We start from the raw sequence: 15907 nt of genomic DNA, 5'->3' as shown, positions 1-15907 counted from the left end.
ACGGCTACAAGCCGAAATATTTTTTCAGAGCTACATGCAGAAAAAAATTATATTGAATTTGCAACCTGGTGGAGGTTAGTATAGATGGACTAATAGAACAAGTCCAACACACTGCTACAAGCCAAAATATTTTTTTAGAGCTAGATGCAGAAAAAAATTATATTGAACTTGCAACCTGGTGGAGGTTAGTATAGATTGAGTAATAGAACAAGTCCCACACACTGCTACAAGCCAAAATATTTTTTCAGAGCTAGATGCAGAAAAAAATTATATTGAATTTGCAAACTGGTGGAGGTTAGTAGAGATGGACTAATAGAACAAGTCCCACACACTGCTACAAGCCAAAATATTTTTTCAGAGCTAGATGCAAAAAAAAATTATATTGAATTTGCAACCTGGTGGAGGTTAGTATAGATGGACTAATAGAACCAGTCCCACACACTTCTACAAGCCGAAATATTTTTTCAGAGCTTGACGCAGAAAAAAATTATATTGAATTTGCAACCTGGTGGAGGTTAGTATAGATGGACTAATAGAACAAGTCCCACACACTGCTACAAGCTGAAATAATTTTTCAGAGCTAGATGCAGAAAAAAATTATACTGAATTTGCAACCTGGTGGAGTTTAGTATAGATGGACTAATAGAACACGTCCCACACACTGCTACAAGCCTAAATATTTTTTCAGAGCTAGATGCAGAAAAAAATTATATTGAATTTGCAACCAGGTGGAGGTTAGTATAGATGGACTAATAGAACAAGTCCCACACAATACTACAAGCCAAAATATTTTTTCACAGCTGGATGCAGAAAAAAATTATATAGAATTAGCAACCTGGTGGAGGTTAGTATAGATGGACTAATAGAACAAATCCCACACACTGCTACAAGCCGAGATATTTTTCAGAGCTAGATGCAGATAAAAATTATTTTGAATTTGCAACCTGGTGGAGGTTAGTATAGATGGACTAATAGAATGATGCTATGCCCAAAAGTTTTTACTTCTCTAGGTGCAGTAAAAAAAATTGTATTCTATACACAGGTGGTGTAGCTTGCAACACAGATAGGCTACTCCACTGAATAACACACACTGCAAGAGGCCAAAAAGGATTTGCTTTGCTAGATTTACCCAAATGCTGTGAAAAAAACTTGCACAGCACTAAAACAGACCTGCCTGGCAAAGAGTGATAGGATCTGATGTAACCTAGCACTCAAAAGGACTGCAATTACAATTAGTCTTTACTCCCAATCTATCTATTTAAGAGCACAGACCTGCCTGATAAAAGTGATAGGAACTTATGTAACCTAGCCCTGAAAAGGACTGCAATTACAAATAGTCTTTACTTCCAACCTATCTATTTAAGGGCACAGATCTGCCTGATAAAAGTCATAGGAAATGATGTAACCTAGTCTTTAAAAGGACTGCAATTTACACCTATTCCCTACTCCCATGCTATCTGTAGATTTGTATGAAAATTGGCTTGAAATTAACAAAGTATAGCGCACACAGCAACAGCAGTGCCGTCTAACATGCAACTGCAGCAGTGAGAAAATGTTGGCGACGGGGAAAATTGCTGGGTCTTATAGGACAATGACATGTGACATACACTGCCAATGACACATTCCCTTGCTTGTGTGAAAAAAAGCAGTTCGCTCCGTGTGTGCGCTGCTGATTAGAGATGAGCGTTGTTCTACTCGAACTGTTCGCCAATCTCAAATTCGAGCTGTTTTTGGCGTTGTTCGAGCCGTTCGGCGAACACGAACAATTTGAGAAAAATTCGGCTTTTCTAGGTTATGTTCGATAACTGTTTGTGCACCAAAATCATAACTGGATTTTTTCTCAGTAATGATGAAAATTAATGTTAATACGCAGTTTGAGTGTACAGCGGGGTGGGGGGAGGGGCAGGGGATGGATCTCTGCAGGAACAATGAAGATCTCCATTTTTTTTTTCTCTTTCCCGCATTTACAGTGGGGAGGTGCAATCTGTCAGCCTATCAGCAGCGCACACACGGACCGAATTGCTTTTTTTCACACAAGCAAGGGCATGTGTCATTGGCAGTGTATGTCACATGTCCTTGCCCTATAAGACCAAGCCATTTTCCCCGTCGCCACCATTTTCTCACTGCTGCAGCTACGTGTTAGACGGCACCGCTGTTGCTGTGTGCGCTATACCTTGTTAATTTCAACCCAATTTTCGCACAAATCTACAGATAGCTTGGGAGTAGGGAATAGTTGTGATTGCAGTCCTTTTAAGGACTAGGTTACAGCATTTCCTATGACTTTTATCAGGCAGGTCTGTGCTCTTAAATAGATAGATTGTGGGAGTAAAGACTAATTGTAATTGGAGTCCTTTTCAGGACTAGGTTACATCAGTTCCTATCAGTTTTTGCCAGGCAGGTCTGTGCCAGTGCTGTGCAAGTTTTTTTCACAGCATTTGGCTGAATCTAGCAAAGCTAATCCTTTTTGGCCTATTGCAGAGTGTGTTAGTCAGTGGAGTAGCCTATCTGTGTTGCAAGATATACCACCTGTGTATAGAATACCAATTTTTTTACTGCACCTAGTGAAGTAAAATCTTTTGGGCATAGCATCATTCTATTAGTCCATCTATACTGACCTCCATCAGGTTGCAAATTGAATATAATTTTTTTCTGCATCTAGCTCTGAAAAAATATTGGGCTTCTAGCTGTGTGTGGGACTTGTTGTATTAGTCCATCTATACTGACCTGCATCAGGTTGCAAACTGAATATATTTTTTTCTGCATCTACCTCTGAAAAAATATTGGGCTTCTAGCTGTGTGTGGGACTTGTTCTATTAATCCATCTATACAGACCTCCATCAGGTTGCAAACTGAATATATTTTTTTCTGCATCTACCTCTGAAAAAATATTGGGCTTCTAGCTGTGTGTGGGACTTGTTGTATTAGTCCATCTATACTGACCTCCATCAGGTTGCAAACTGAATATATTTTTTTCTGCATCTACCTCTGAAAAAATATTGGGCTTCTAGTTGTGTGTGGGACTTGTTCCATTAATCCATCTATGCAGACCTCCATCAGGTTGCAAACTGAATATATTTTTTTCTGCATCTACCTCTGAAAAAATATTGGGCTTCTAGCTGTGTGTGGGACTTGTTGTATTAGTCCATCTATACTGACCTCCATCAGGTTGCAAACTGAATATATTTTTTTCTGCATCTACCTCTGAAAAAATATTGGGCTTCTAGCTGTGTGTGGGACTTGTTCTATTAATCCATCTATACAGACCTCCATCAGGTTGCAAACTGAATATATTTTTTTCTGCATCTACCTCTGAAAAATATTGGGCTTCTAGCTGTGTGTGGGACTTGTTGTATTAGTCCATCTATACTGACCTCCATAAGGTTGCAAACTGAATATATTTTTTTCTGCATCTACCTCTGAAAAAATATTGGGCTTCTAGCTGTGTGTGGGACTTGTTCCATTAATCCATCTATACAGACCTCCATCAGGTTGCAAACTGAATATATTTTTTTCTGCATCTCCCTCTGAAAAAATATTGGGCTTCTAGCTGTGTGTGGGACTTGTTGTATTAGTCCATCTATACTGACCTCCATCAGGTTGCAAACTGAATATATTTTTTTCTGCATCTACCCCTGAAAAAATATTGGGCTTCTAGCTGTGTGTGGGACTTGTTCTATTAATCCATCTATACAGACCTCCATCAGGTTGCAAACTGAATATATTTTTTTCTGCATCTCCCTCTGAAAAAATATGTGGCCTTCTAGCAGTGTGTGGGACTTTCTCTATTAGTCCATCTATACTGACCTCCATCAGGTTGCAAACTGAATATAATTTTTTTCTGCATCTAGCTCTGAAAAAATATTTGGCCTTCTAGCAGTGTGTGGGACTTTCTCTATTAGTCCATCTATACTGACCTCCATCAGGTTGCAAATTAAAAATAATTTTTATCTGCATCTACAGTACCTCTGAAAAAATATTTGGGCTTCTAGCTGTGTGTGGGACTTGTTCTATTAATCCATCTATACTGACCTCCATCAGGTTGCAAATTGAATATAATTTTTATCTGCATCTAGCTCTGAAAAAATATTTGGCCTTCTAGCAGTGTGTGGGACTTTCTCTATTAGTCCATCTATACTGACCTCCATCAGGTTGCAAATTGAATATAATTTTTATCTGCATCTAGCTCTGAAAAAATATTTGGTCTTCTAGCAGTGTGTGGGACTTTCTCTATTAGTCCATCTATACTGACCTCCATCAGGTTGCAAATTAAAAATATTTTTTATCTGCATCTACCTCTGAAAAAATATTTGGGCTTCTAGCTGTGTGTGGGACTTGTTCTATTACTCCATCTATACTGACCTCCATCAGGTTGCAAACTGAATATATTTTTTTCTGCATCTACCTCTGAAAAAATATTGGGCTTCTAGCTGTGTGTGGGACTTGTTGTATTAGTCCATCTATACTGACCTCCATCAGGTTGCAAATTAAAAATTATTTTTATCTGCATCTACAGTACCTCTGAAAAAATATTTGGGCTTCTAGCTGTGTGTGGGACTTGTTCTATTAGTCCATCTATACTGACCTCCATCAGGTTGCAAATTGAATATATTTTTTATCTGCAGCTAGCTCTGAAAAAATATTTGGCTTTCTAGCAGTGTGTGGGACTTTCTCTATTAGTCCATCTATACTGACCTCCATCAGGTTGCAAATTAAAAATAATTTTTATCTGCATCTACAGTACCTCTGAAAAAATATTTGGGCTTCTAGCTGTGTGTGGGACTTGTTCTATTAGTCCATCTATTCTGACCTCCATCAGGTTGCAATTTAAAAAAAAATTTTATCTGCATCTAGCTCTGAAAAAATATTTGGCCTTCTAGCAGTGTGTGGGACTTTCTCTATTAGTCCATCTATACTGACCTCCATCAGGTTGCAAATTAAAAATAATTTTTATCTGCATCTAAGTCTGAAAAAATATTTGGGCTTCTAGCTGTGTGTGGGACTTGTTCTATTAATCCATCTATACAGACCTCCATCAGGTTGCAAACTGAATATAATTTTTTTCTGCATCTAGCTCTGAAAAAATATTTGGCCTTCTAGCAGTGTGTGGGACTTGTTCTACTAGTCCACCTATACCGACCTCCATCAGGTTGCAAATTCAAAATAATTTTTTGTCTGCATCTAGCTCTGAAAAAATATTTGGGCTTCTAGCTGTGTGTGGGACTTGTTCTATTAGTCCATCTATTCTGACCTCCATCAGGTTGCAATTTAAAAAAAAATTTTATCTGCATCTAGCTCTGAAAAAATATTTGGCCTTCTAGCAGTGTGTGGGACATTCTCTATTAGTCCATCTATACTGACCTCCATCAGGTTGCAAACTGAATATATTTTTTTTCTGCATCTACCTCTGAAAAAATATTGGGCTTGTAGCTGTGTGTGGGACTGGTTCTATTAATCCATCTATACAGACCTCCATCAGGTTGCAAACTGAATAAAAAAATTTTCTGCATCTATCTCTGAAAAAATATTTGGGCTTCTAGCTGTGTGTGGGACTTGTTCTATTAGTCCATCTATACTGACCTCCATCAGGTTGCAAATTGAATATAATTTTTTTCTGCATCTAACCCAGCCAATAGTTTTGGCCTAATACCACAGTTTGGCCACTCAGCTCTGCTCGGTTCCCATCCATTGTTTTTTTGTGCAAACAACTCCAGAGTTGTGAATTAGTTAACCACCAAAATGAGTGGAAAAAAGGCCTGCTGCTGGTGGAAAGGGGAATAGGCGTGTTGGGAAGGGGAAAAAAGGTTGTGTCCGTGGGGTAGGTGTTAAAGCAACAGTAACATCTGCAGAAGAAAGACCATCTTCCAGCCAAACTAAAATGTCTACTTCTTTTAGCGGACAATGTGATAAGATCCCTTTCTTACGGCCACGCCAATCGCTACAAATTCCAGATGAGGCACAAAAACAGCAGGTGCTTCAACGGATATCAAGTGCTCCTTTAAGTGGGCTCTCCTCCACATCAACTTCAACATCACAAATACTCCAGTCCTCAAAGGTGTCACCCCAATCGCACTTGCTTCCTCACAGCTCCCAAATCTCCAGCTGCCCGTTTGAGTATGAGGTAGAACAGATGGTTGAGTCTGCAGAGCTGTTTACTCATACTATAGCCTGGGAATCAGAGGTCGACTCCAGTGCTTCTGTGAATCCAGACAAGGAAATGATCTGCACTGATGCCCAGAATCTTTATGAGTCGGATCCAGGACCAGACGCAGAAGGTTCTGACCATAATGTAGACCCTCATTCCCAAACTGTAACTCCTGTTGGTGGAGACAATGAGGAAGACGATGATAAGACTCAAATACCTGATTGGAGCGACAACTTTAGTTTTTTGTCAGGGCAGGAACAGGTTGGCTCTGAGGACGACGGGTGTGATAAAGCACAGGGTGATGATGATGAGGTTGGAGATCCCACTTACTGTCAACCCACAGTCAGCCAAGAGATGAGGTCAGCAGAGGAGGTGGAGGAAGATGCTAGTGACGACGAGGTCAGGTTGCGCCTTCCTGGACAGAGACGTAGTACTGGAAGCACGTCAACAACTGCATCCTCAAACACAATTCTGCCTCTCACCGCAAGTCGTGGTGCCTCTTCAGGTCGCATGGGTGCTAAGCCTTGCATAGCCTGGGCATTTTTTCCGATCGATAAAGATGACCCAACTCATGTTATCTGTAACATTTGTCAGCAAAAGCTAAGTTGAGGCCAAAAAATACATAGTTTGAGTACTTCATGCATGAACCGGCACATGGACATGAAGCATAAGTTACAGTGGGAAGCTCAGTGTGCTACAATGCGGCCTAGCCAGCCGGGCCAACCACCGTCTGCCATATCTTGTGCATCCGCGGCCTCTTCATCCTCTGTGACTGGGGGGACAGCAGTCACACCTGTTTTGGGGCGCAGACCTGCCACCTCTTTACCCGCAACAGCCAGCGTGAATGGCAGGTCATCATTTTCTTTGGAGGTGGTAACACCAGCTGGTGTTGAGCGCTGTCCGACATCGATAGCACCACCTTTGGATCAAGGCAACCTAACATGTCCGCCTGCATCTTCCTCACAGACCGGCAGTTTGCCGGGGACACCCTTATCAACCCCGTCTAAGCACAATAGCCAGCCCTCGGTCCCTCAGATGTGGACAAGTAAAAGACCATTTCCTCCTAGCCATGAGAAAGCTAAGAGGTTGAATTTCACCATCTGCAAGCTCTTGGCTACAGAAATGCTGCCTTTCCGCCTGGTGGACACAGAGGATTTTCGAGACCTTATGTCCGTCGCAGTGCCCCAGTACCAGATGCCCAGTCGGCACTACTTCTCAAAGAAAGGCGTGCCTGCGCTCCACCAGCATGTCGCACACAACATCACCGCTTCTTTGAGAAACTCTGTGTGTGACAGGGTGCATTTCACCACAGACACTTGGACGAGTAGGCATGGACAGGGGCGTTACATGTCGCTGACTGGGCACTGGGTAACTATGGTGACAGCAGGACAAGGGGCTGCTGTCCAAGTCTTGCCGTCCCCACGAATTGTGCGTCAATCCTCTTTATGTCAAAGTTCCTCCACTGCTTCTGCCTCCTCAACCTCCTCTCGGTCTTCCACCTGCACCCAAAGCCTGTCTGGTCATGCCACAAGCTTTCTAACTGCGCAGAAGGGATCCTGCACACCTCCGTACTATGCTGGCAGTAGGGCTCAACGTCATCAGGCGGTTTTTACATTGAAATGTCTGGGAAATGTGAGTCACACAGCTGAGGAGTTGTGGTCAGCTCTGGAGAACCAATTTCATGAATGGTTGTCTCCACTGGACCTGAAACCAGGGAAGGCCGTGTGCGACAATGCTGCAAACCTGGGTGCGGCCCTTCGCCAGGGCAATGTCACACACGTGCCTTGTATGGCTCACGTGTTGAACCTGGTTGTCCAGCAATTTTTAGCCCACTATCCCAGGCTAGATGGCCTTCTGCAGAGGGCACGGTCGCTGTGTGCTCACTTCCGCCATTCGCATCCCGCAGCTCAGCGACTTACATCTCTACAGAAGTCGTTGGGCCTGCCACTTCACCGGCTAAAATGCGATGTGCCTACCCGGTGGAATTCAACTCTGCACATGTTGCAGCGACTGTGGCAGCACCGACAAGCCCTGGTGCAATACGTTCTGACGTATAGCCTGGGCCAACGAGATCCAGAGGTGGGGCAAATCACGCTGGAGGAGTGGTCTCAGATCAGGGACCTATGTACCCTTCTGCACAGTTTTGAAATGGCGACGAAGATGTTTAGTGCTGACGATGCCATTATCAGCATGACTATTCCGGTGATTTACATGCTGGAGCACATGTTAAACAGAATTCGGAGTCAGGTGGTGGCACAAGAGGAGGTGGAGGAGGTGGAGGAAGTAGAGGAGGAGGAGTTGTATGCGGAAGGGCTAACATCTGCAAGGTCCAGACGGTTGGCAGCACCAAGGCGGCAGGCATGTGAGGGTGGGGGAGATGGTTTTACCAGGGCGCATGGTAGCAGTCAAACTAGTGAGGAAGGTGCAGGAGCCCAGGAAGAAGTGGAGGACGAACTGATGGAAGACTCATCAGATGAGGGAGATCTTGATCACATTTCTGTTGTGCGAGGTTGGGGGGAGAGGACAGAGGAAGGAAGCATGAATGTTACCTCGCCACCAACACAACAGGGACTTGGTGCTCCTGGATGCGCAACACACATGAGTGCCTTCTTTGCTGCACTACCTGCAACATGACCCTCGAATTGTGAGAATTAGAAATAATCCTGACTTCTGGGTTGCCACACTGTTAGATCCCTGGTACAAAAGTAAATTTGCAGAAATTATTCCTGCCATAGAAAGGGATGCACGCATGCAGGAGTATCAGCAGAGAGTGTTGCAGAATCTTACATGTGCTTTTCCACAAAATACCAGTGGTGCACGTAGTGAATCTCACAGTTCCAACTTGCCAACCGTGGGACCGTCAAGAGTTCAGCACTCAAACCGTAACAGAACCACAGTATCTGCTGGTAACATCAATTTTGCGGAATCATTTCACCACTTTTTTAGCCCATCCTTTGCAAGGCCACAAGAGACATGAAGTCTGACACATAGTCAACGCCTAGAGACGATGGTACAGGAGTATCTCCAAGTAAACATTGAAGCCATGACTGTGTCACTGGACCCTTGCTCTTTTTGGGCTTCCAATCTGGATAAATGGCCGGAGCTAGCCACTTACGCCTTGGAGATCTTGTCATGCCCCGCAGCCAGCGTTCTGTCTGAACGTGTGTTCAGCGCTGCTGGTGGTGTGCTGACAGATAAGAGCACGCGGCTCTCCACTGATAATGAAGACAGACTCACGTTCATAAAGATGAACAAATCATGGATCCGAAACGACTTTTCTACCCCTGTGTCATCCTGGGGAGAGTAAAAGCTTGATGATTGGTTAAAATCACCCTACCAACCGTTTTAAGCTTTCAAATTACTAATCATGTTTATCTGTATCTTGGCTGGAAAATAATTTGGGCTTTGTAGCAGTGTGCAGCACTGATTCTATTAGGCCATCTATAATAAGCTCCACCAGATTTAAAATTACTAATCATATTTATCTGTATCTTGACTGGAAAATAATTTGGGCTTTGTAGCAGTGTGCAGCACTGATCCTATTAGGCCATCTATACTAAAGCTTCACCAGATTTAAAATTAATAATAATTTTTAGCTGCATCTAGCCCGGAAAATAATTTTGGGGCTCCGAGATGCGCAAGACACATAAGTGCCTTCTTGCTGCACTACCTGCAGCATGACCCTCATATTGTCAGAATTCGAAGTAATCATGACTACTGGGTTGCCACACTCTTAGATCCCCCAAACTTTTCGATCAACCTTTTCATTTTAATAAAGACCAAAAAAATGGTCATTTTTGAAATTATAAGCATTAGCAGGTTGTTAGAAACTGAAATCAAACAGTTTTCAACTCAAAACTTTATTCTAGGTGATGTTGCATTTTCACATAGGACCCCTTGTTCGAAAGGAGCTTCTGAACTCTCTCGTCCATTGAATTTGTCAGGTTTTGGATGGTTTCTGCTTCAATTGTTTTGCATGAGGACAGAGTACCCTCCCAGAGCTGTTGCTTAGATGTGAACTGCCTCCCGCCATCATAGACACTCCTTTTAATGATTCTCCAAAGGTTCTGAATGGGGTAGAGGTCAGGGGAGCATGGGGGTCACACCATAAGTTTGTCCCCTTTTATGCCCATATCAGCCAGAGATGCAGATGTTTTATGTGCAGCATGAGATGGTGCATTATCATGCAAAAAAATGATCTTGCTGTGAAATACACGGTTCTTCTTCTTGAACCATGGCAGGAAGTGCTGTTTGAGAAAATCCACATACATTATGGAGTTCATATTTAGCGCCTTCAGGGATCCTAAAGGGGCCGACAATCTCTCTCCCCATGATTCCAGCCCAAAACATTACTCCACCTCCTCCTTGTTGGCGCTGTAGCCATGTTTGCATGGGGTGTCCATCAACCAGCCATCCTCCACTCCATCCATCTGGACCATCGAGCGCTGCACGGCACTCATCCGTGAACAAAACAGTTTTGAAATCAGTCTTCATGTAATGTTTGGCCCACTGGAGCTGTTTCTGCTTGTGTGAAGTGGATAGAGGAGGTCGACAGGATGGCGTATGCACAGCTGCAAACCTCTGAAGGACCCTGCATTTTGTTGTTCGGGGGACGTTGGAGGCACCAGCAGCTTCAAAAACTTGTCTGCTGCTATGACAAGGCTTTTTTGCCGCTGCTCTTTCAACCTGACGTAATTGCCTGTAGGAAAGAGTCCTCAATTTGCCCTTATCAGCACGCACACGTGTGTACTGTGAATCAGCTACATACTTCTTGATTGCCAAGACACTTCATCCTGATCATCGCACAATGTTGATTGTAGTCATGCCTTGACCTAAACACTCCACAATTTGTTGCTTCTCAGCAGCCGACACATCCTTTTTCTTTCCCATTTTGGCAGAAAATGGAGGCTGCTTAATAATGTGAGACAGCCTTCTTAAGTAGTCTTGCCTTTCATTGGACACACCTGCCAAACTAATTAGCACAGGTGTCTGCAATTGCTTACAGTGATATAAAGAGCCCTGACACACATCACCATCAATGAGTTTAACTGACAAACAAACAAATTCTTCCCTTATCACTCCTAAACACTTTTTGCATAATAATTTGTAACACAGTGTACATGTGCTTTTCCACAAAACACCAGTGGTTCAAGTAGTGAATCTTACAGTTCTAACTTGCCAACCGTGGTCTGTAGGGAGTTGTTCAATAAAGGGCCAAAAATTAAGATAACATAGATGGGAGAGGTCTCTATGAATAGGAATTCCTAAGTATTTGATACCATGTGAGGGCCAGGCAAAGGGAAAGTTGGACTGGATGGAATCCTATATGGATTTGGGGAGGGAGACAATGAGGGCCTCAGACTTCGCTGCATTGATTTTAAAATTTTACCATGTAACAAAGTGATCTATTTCAGCCATAAAAGCATGGATGGATATATGTGATTGAGTGATATATACTAGGACATCATCAGCAAATAGAGAGCACTTGTACTCAGTGCCTCCCACCTCAATCCACCTAATATTGGGGTTATGGCGAATTGATGAGAGCAGGTGCTCCGTCACTAGGATGTATAAGAGAGGGGACAGAGAACATCCCTGCCTTGTCCCATTGGTGATTGTGAAAGGTGATGAAAATGTTCTGACGCGCCCCCTGGGCCTTGGGACACCCGGAGCCGGACCCTTTTTTGTGGATGCTGGTGGTTGTAGTCTCCGTGGCGGCGACCCGCTTCCGTGGCTCAGGGCGGTCAAACCAGTGGCGGAACTATTTATGTGGTTTTGATGTTTAAATGTCCGAATACGCCACCCGTGGATTGCGATCAGAGTGAACCGCCGCTCCAGGGCAGACCGCTGAGGCTGGTGTTGTGGGTGCAGCAGAGCGTAGCATAACTCCCCACGGGAGGAGTATAGCCTCAGGGCAGTGTATGCGGAGGATGGGGGTGATGGTGCAGGGCAGCAGCAGTAATGACACGGAGTCAGTGATGCAGTCCAGGGCCTTTACTCACAGTTCTTATTATCCAGACCACGTCTGCAGGTAACGGCTGCCCACGTCGTACTGTGCTCACCAGGTGAGGGGCTCAGACAACTCCCAGATAACTTTGGAGCGCTTCACAGGACCCCCTTTGTGTGTCCTTTGTCTGGCCTTTCTTACCAACCCTTCTGTCCGGCTGCCTCGGGCCTCCTCTTGGTAAACTTGGCGCCAGTTTCCCTGACCCTATGTGGTGCCTTCCTAGCGGGTGTAGCGAGGGGCTGCGCCACATAAAATGTCACAGCCTCCTGTTTCTAGCTGAGGGTCGTTTCCTGCCTCCACTAGTTTCGGGGACTGGTCTCCCCCTTTGGCCTGACCCCTCCACGCAGGTGGATTCGGGCGTGCGGTGGCGACTCGCCCGTCCGCACCCCTGGGATCCCTTCGTTCCCCTTTCCTGGAGCCTTCTCCGCTCGTCTTCCTTCCTTCTCCCTCTTCCAGGCCTGGGCCACTGTTACTAGGCCCGCCTCCGGAGCAGAGCACATGCAGAGCCCCTGCTCCCTGCCACTTCTGCTCAGACTTCTCTGCACTGAACTAAGATAGTGCCCACCTTTTATACTCCCTTCTCAATGCACCCAGAAACTGCTTCCTCCCTGCTTCTGCACTACAGGGTTCCCCTTCCTCAGTGTTCCCTCCCCCCACTCCAGCCAGGGACTGGGACTGTCGTGCCCATCTCAGGGGCATATTGGTCGCCCTGCCCCACGGCAATGTGGTTTAATGCATGCAGGTGTCGTGTCTTGATCCACACTACATCCTTACCTTAGAGTGAGATATCACACCTCTGGGTGAGGTACAATACCTCTGTAGCAACCGAGCCCTCAGGGTGCTACAGTTCCATTTATCTTCAGCATAGGTGACGTATTGCGATACAGGGCCGTGATTTTGGCTATAAAAGGGTCCCCTAGACCCCTACCCCAAGCTTTTTAAGAGAATCATATATGGCGTGCCAGGAGACTCTATGGAATGCTTTCTTAGCATCCAACGAGAGTATCTAATTACAAATTTTTAACTGCATCTAGCCCAGGAAATACTTTGTGCCTAGTAGCAGTGTCTGCTAGTCAGCGGATTATCCCGGCTGTTAAGCAAGCTACACCACCTGTAGTTTGGACACTTAATTTTTTCAAAGGAAATGCTTCGGGACCACGGGATACTCAGTGAAGAGCATCAGTAGGCACCCCAAGGCATTGGGGCTGGGACTGGCAGTAGGATGCCTTGCGGTGGACAGCCGAGCTCGATCCTTATAAAAGCTTTTTAACTGCAGCAGCTTTAGTGGACGCTACTGGAGCTGGAATTACGCGGCTGCTGCCATGAGACTTGCCCTCCAATAGATCCTTGTAAATGGATTTAAAGTGTATTCATTCAAATTAGAGAGACAATTTAAATTAAAAAGCTTCGAGCTGCCTCCACCACAGGGGGGCTCGCTCGACCCACCAGCGGACAGGCACCAGTATTGGGAGAGGGGGGCTGGCCGTCAGGGTTCACCGCGGCTCTGGCACAAACCCGGCGACGCGGAGGTGGCACGGGCAGGAGCGGACTGAACGTGTCGGCTTCTCACTTTTTGGATTTTAAAAGGGCATGACATGCCTATATCTGTGTCTCCCCCTCCTTTTACTCCTCCACCTCTTTTCTTTTTGCATGACTATATGTACTTGTCACTTTTCCATGTGTTAGTTGTGTCTTCTGAGCAGTTTGTCAGCTTTTGGACACCTTTGAAGGTGTTTTCTATGTGTTTCTATGTGTTTTTGTTTGCCTGCCATTGGTTTTATTGGTGTTCGAAGGTGTTCGACGAACAGTTCGACGAACAGTTCGGCGAACACATGGGTGTTCGACGAACCGAACCGAACTCGAACACTCCGGGGGTGGCTCAACACTACTGCTGATAGGCTGACAGATTGCACCTCCCCACTGTAAATGCGGGAAAGAGAAATAAAAATGGAGATCTTCATTATTTCTGCAGAGATCCATCCCCTGCCCCTCCCCCCGCCCCGCTGTGCACTCGAACTGCGTATTAACATTAATTTTCAGCATTACTGAGAAAAATTCCAGTCATGATTTTGGTGCACGAACAGTTGTCGAACATAACCTCGAACAGCCAAATTTTTTTCAAATTGCTCGTGTTCGCCGAATGGCTAGTACACCGCCCAAAACAGCTCGAATTTGAGATTGGCGAACAGTTCGAGTCGAGCACCGCTCATATCTATCAGTGATCAACCATTCTCAAAATTAGCCAAAATCAATCTTGGTCAAAAGAAGTCTAACTGCTAGCTCATATCCCTGCTGCCTTTTTAGGGTTATCAATACAGGATGAGCAGAGTGATTAGCAAATATAAACAGAGCCATGCTGCTTCTGCTGCTTTCCAGTAAGTCACCCTAGTGATGGATTCACAGAAACACTGCTCTGCAATGCTGTATAATGTCTTCCTTGCTGCTGCTTCTGATTATCTGTTACGTACAGGCAGGGGTGTAGGAATCCTTCATATTTGAGTGTCCTGTATATTGGATATCATAGCATGTAATCTATACCACCTAATTCAGTGATATCAAAAAATTAGCGGATGAGCCAAAAGAGGAAAGATTAGTAAAATATCTGGATACAAGTCATATGTTTTGTAAAATGGTGCTTCAGAGTCAATGTACAAACAAATCCCTGATAACTATGTTGATGTTGCATAATAACATTTGTATTTTTGTCTAATTGAATATACAATGTATTCTGACACTTATATCATTAGCAAATTTCTGATTTAAATAAGTTTGAGCATCTGTATGAGGTAGTGTGGCCGAGGAGTCTAAGGTGCTGGATTAAGGCTCCAGTCTTTTTGAAGTCGTGGGTTCAAATCCCACCGCTGCCATCATTTATTTGGATCTAATTTTTACCAAAAATTAGGAAACGGTTGAGGAAGTAAAGTTGATGGAGAATTTAGGAGGCAGTGATCATGCTATCCTATCATTTTGTAATACATAAGGAGGAAAATCTGAGAAAACTGAGATTTTAAGGTTGGACTGTAGAAAGGCAGTTTTTAATGGACTCAGTAAAAAGGAAGGAAAGTTAGGATGTTCTAAAGGAAAGAAATGTCCAGGAAGGATGGGAGATTTTGCTAAATTAAATTCTCACTGCACAATCAATAACAATCCCGAAAAGAAGGAAGAATGGAAAGCATTTAAGGAGATCAAGATGGCTGAATACTGAACTTAAAAGCTTGCTAAAAAGGAACAAAGAAATGAATATCAAATGGAAAGAAAGCTTCATATCTAAAGAAGAATTTAATGCTGTCTGCAGGGAAAGCTGGGCTAGCGTTAGAAAAGCTAAAGCCAGTAATGAAGTGAGGCTTGCAAGAGAGACCAAAAGCAATCAGAAAGGATTTTGGAAGTAAGTCAAAAGTTAAAGAAAAGCCAAAGATTCTATAGGATTTTTACAGGATGAAAAGGATAAAGTGGTCAAAAATGATGTTGAGAAGACTGCACTTTTAAATTCCTATTTTGCTTCTGTGTTCTGTAAGAAAGCAAATGTAACATCAAGTGATCTTCACTGTGCTGTAGAAGAAAAGGAACATGTGAACAAGTCATAAGTATGAATACTGCATATGAGTGATCATGTTGGCTTTAGGCATCAGAATTAATTTCATAATTTACCATCTATGTTACATCCATGTCAGTTCAATCAATCATCAACCATGAGAACCATTCTTCTGCTGCTTTCCAGTAAGTCACCCTAGTGATGGATTCACAACTACACTTCTCTG

At 44.0% G+C, this 15907-nt stretch overlaps 1 non-coding gene across 1 annotated transcript; it reads left to right on the top strand.

Annotated features, from left to right (window-relative positions):
* The first annotated feature begins 14934 nt into the window (after window positions 1-14934).
* Window positions 14935-15016, top strand: TRNAL-AAG (transfer RNA leucine (anticodon AAG)). Its single transcript has one exon. It is a non-coding gene; the product is annotated as a tRNA-Leu (tRNA).
* Window positions 15017-15907: the final 891 nt, after the last annotated feature.

The sequence above is a fragment of the Phyllobates terribilis genome, unplaced genomic scaffold, assembly GCF_046119375.1.
Source record: "Phyllobates terribilis strain yellow unplaced genomic scaffold, ASM4611937v1 Scaffold_11__3_contigs__length_659146591, whole genome shotgun sequence".
In the NCBI taxonomy this organism is placed as follows: domain Eukaryota; kingdom Metazoa; phylum Chordata; class Amphibia; order Anura; family Dendrobatidae; genus Phyllobates; species Phyllobates terribilis.
The sequence above is the reverse complement of the archived record's forward strand: the minus strand, read 5'-3'. Positions and strand labels throughout refer to the sequence as shown.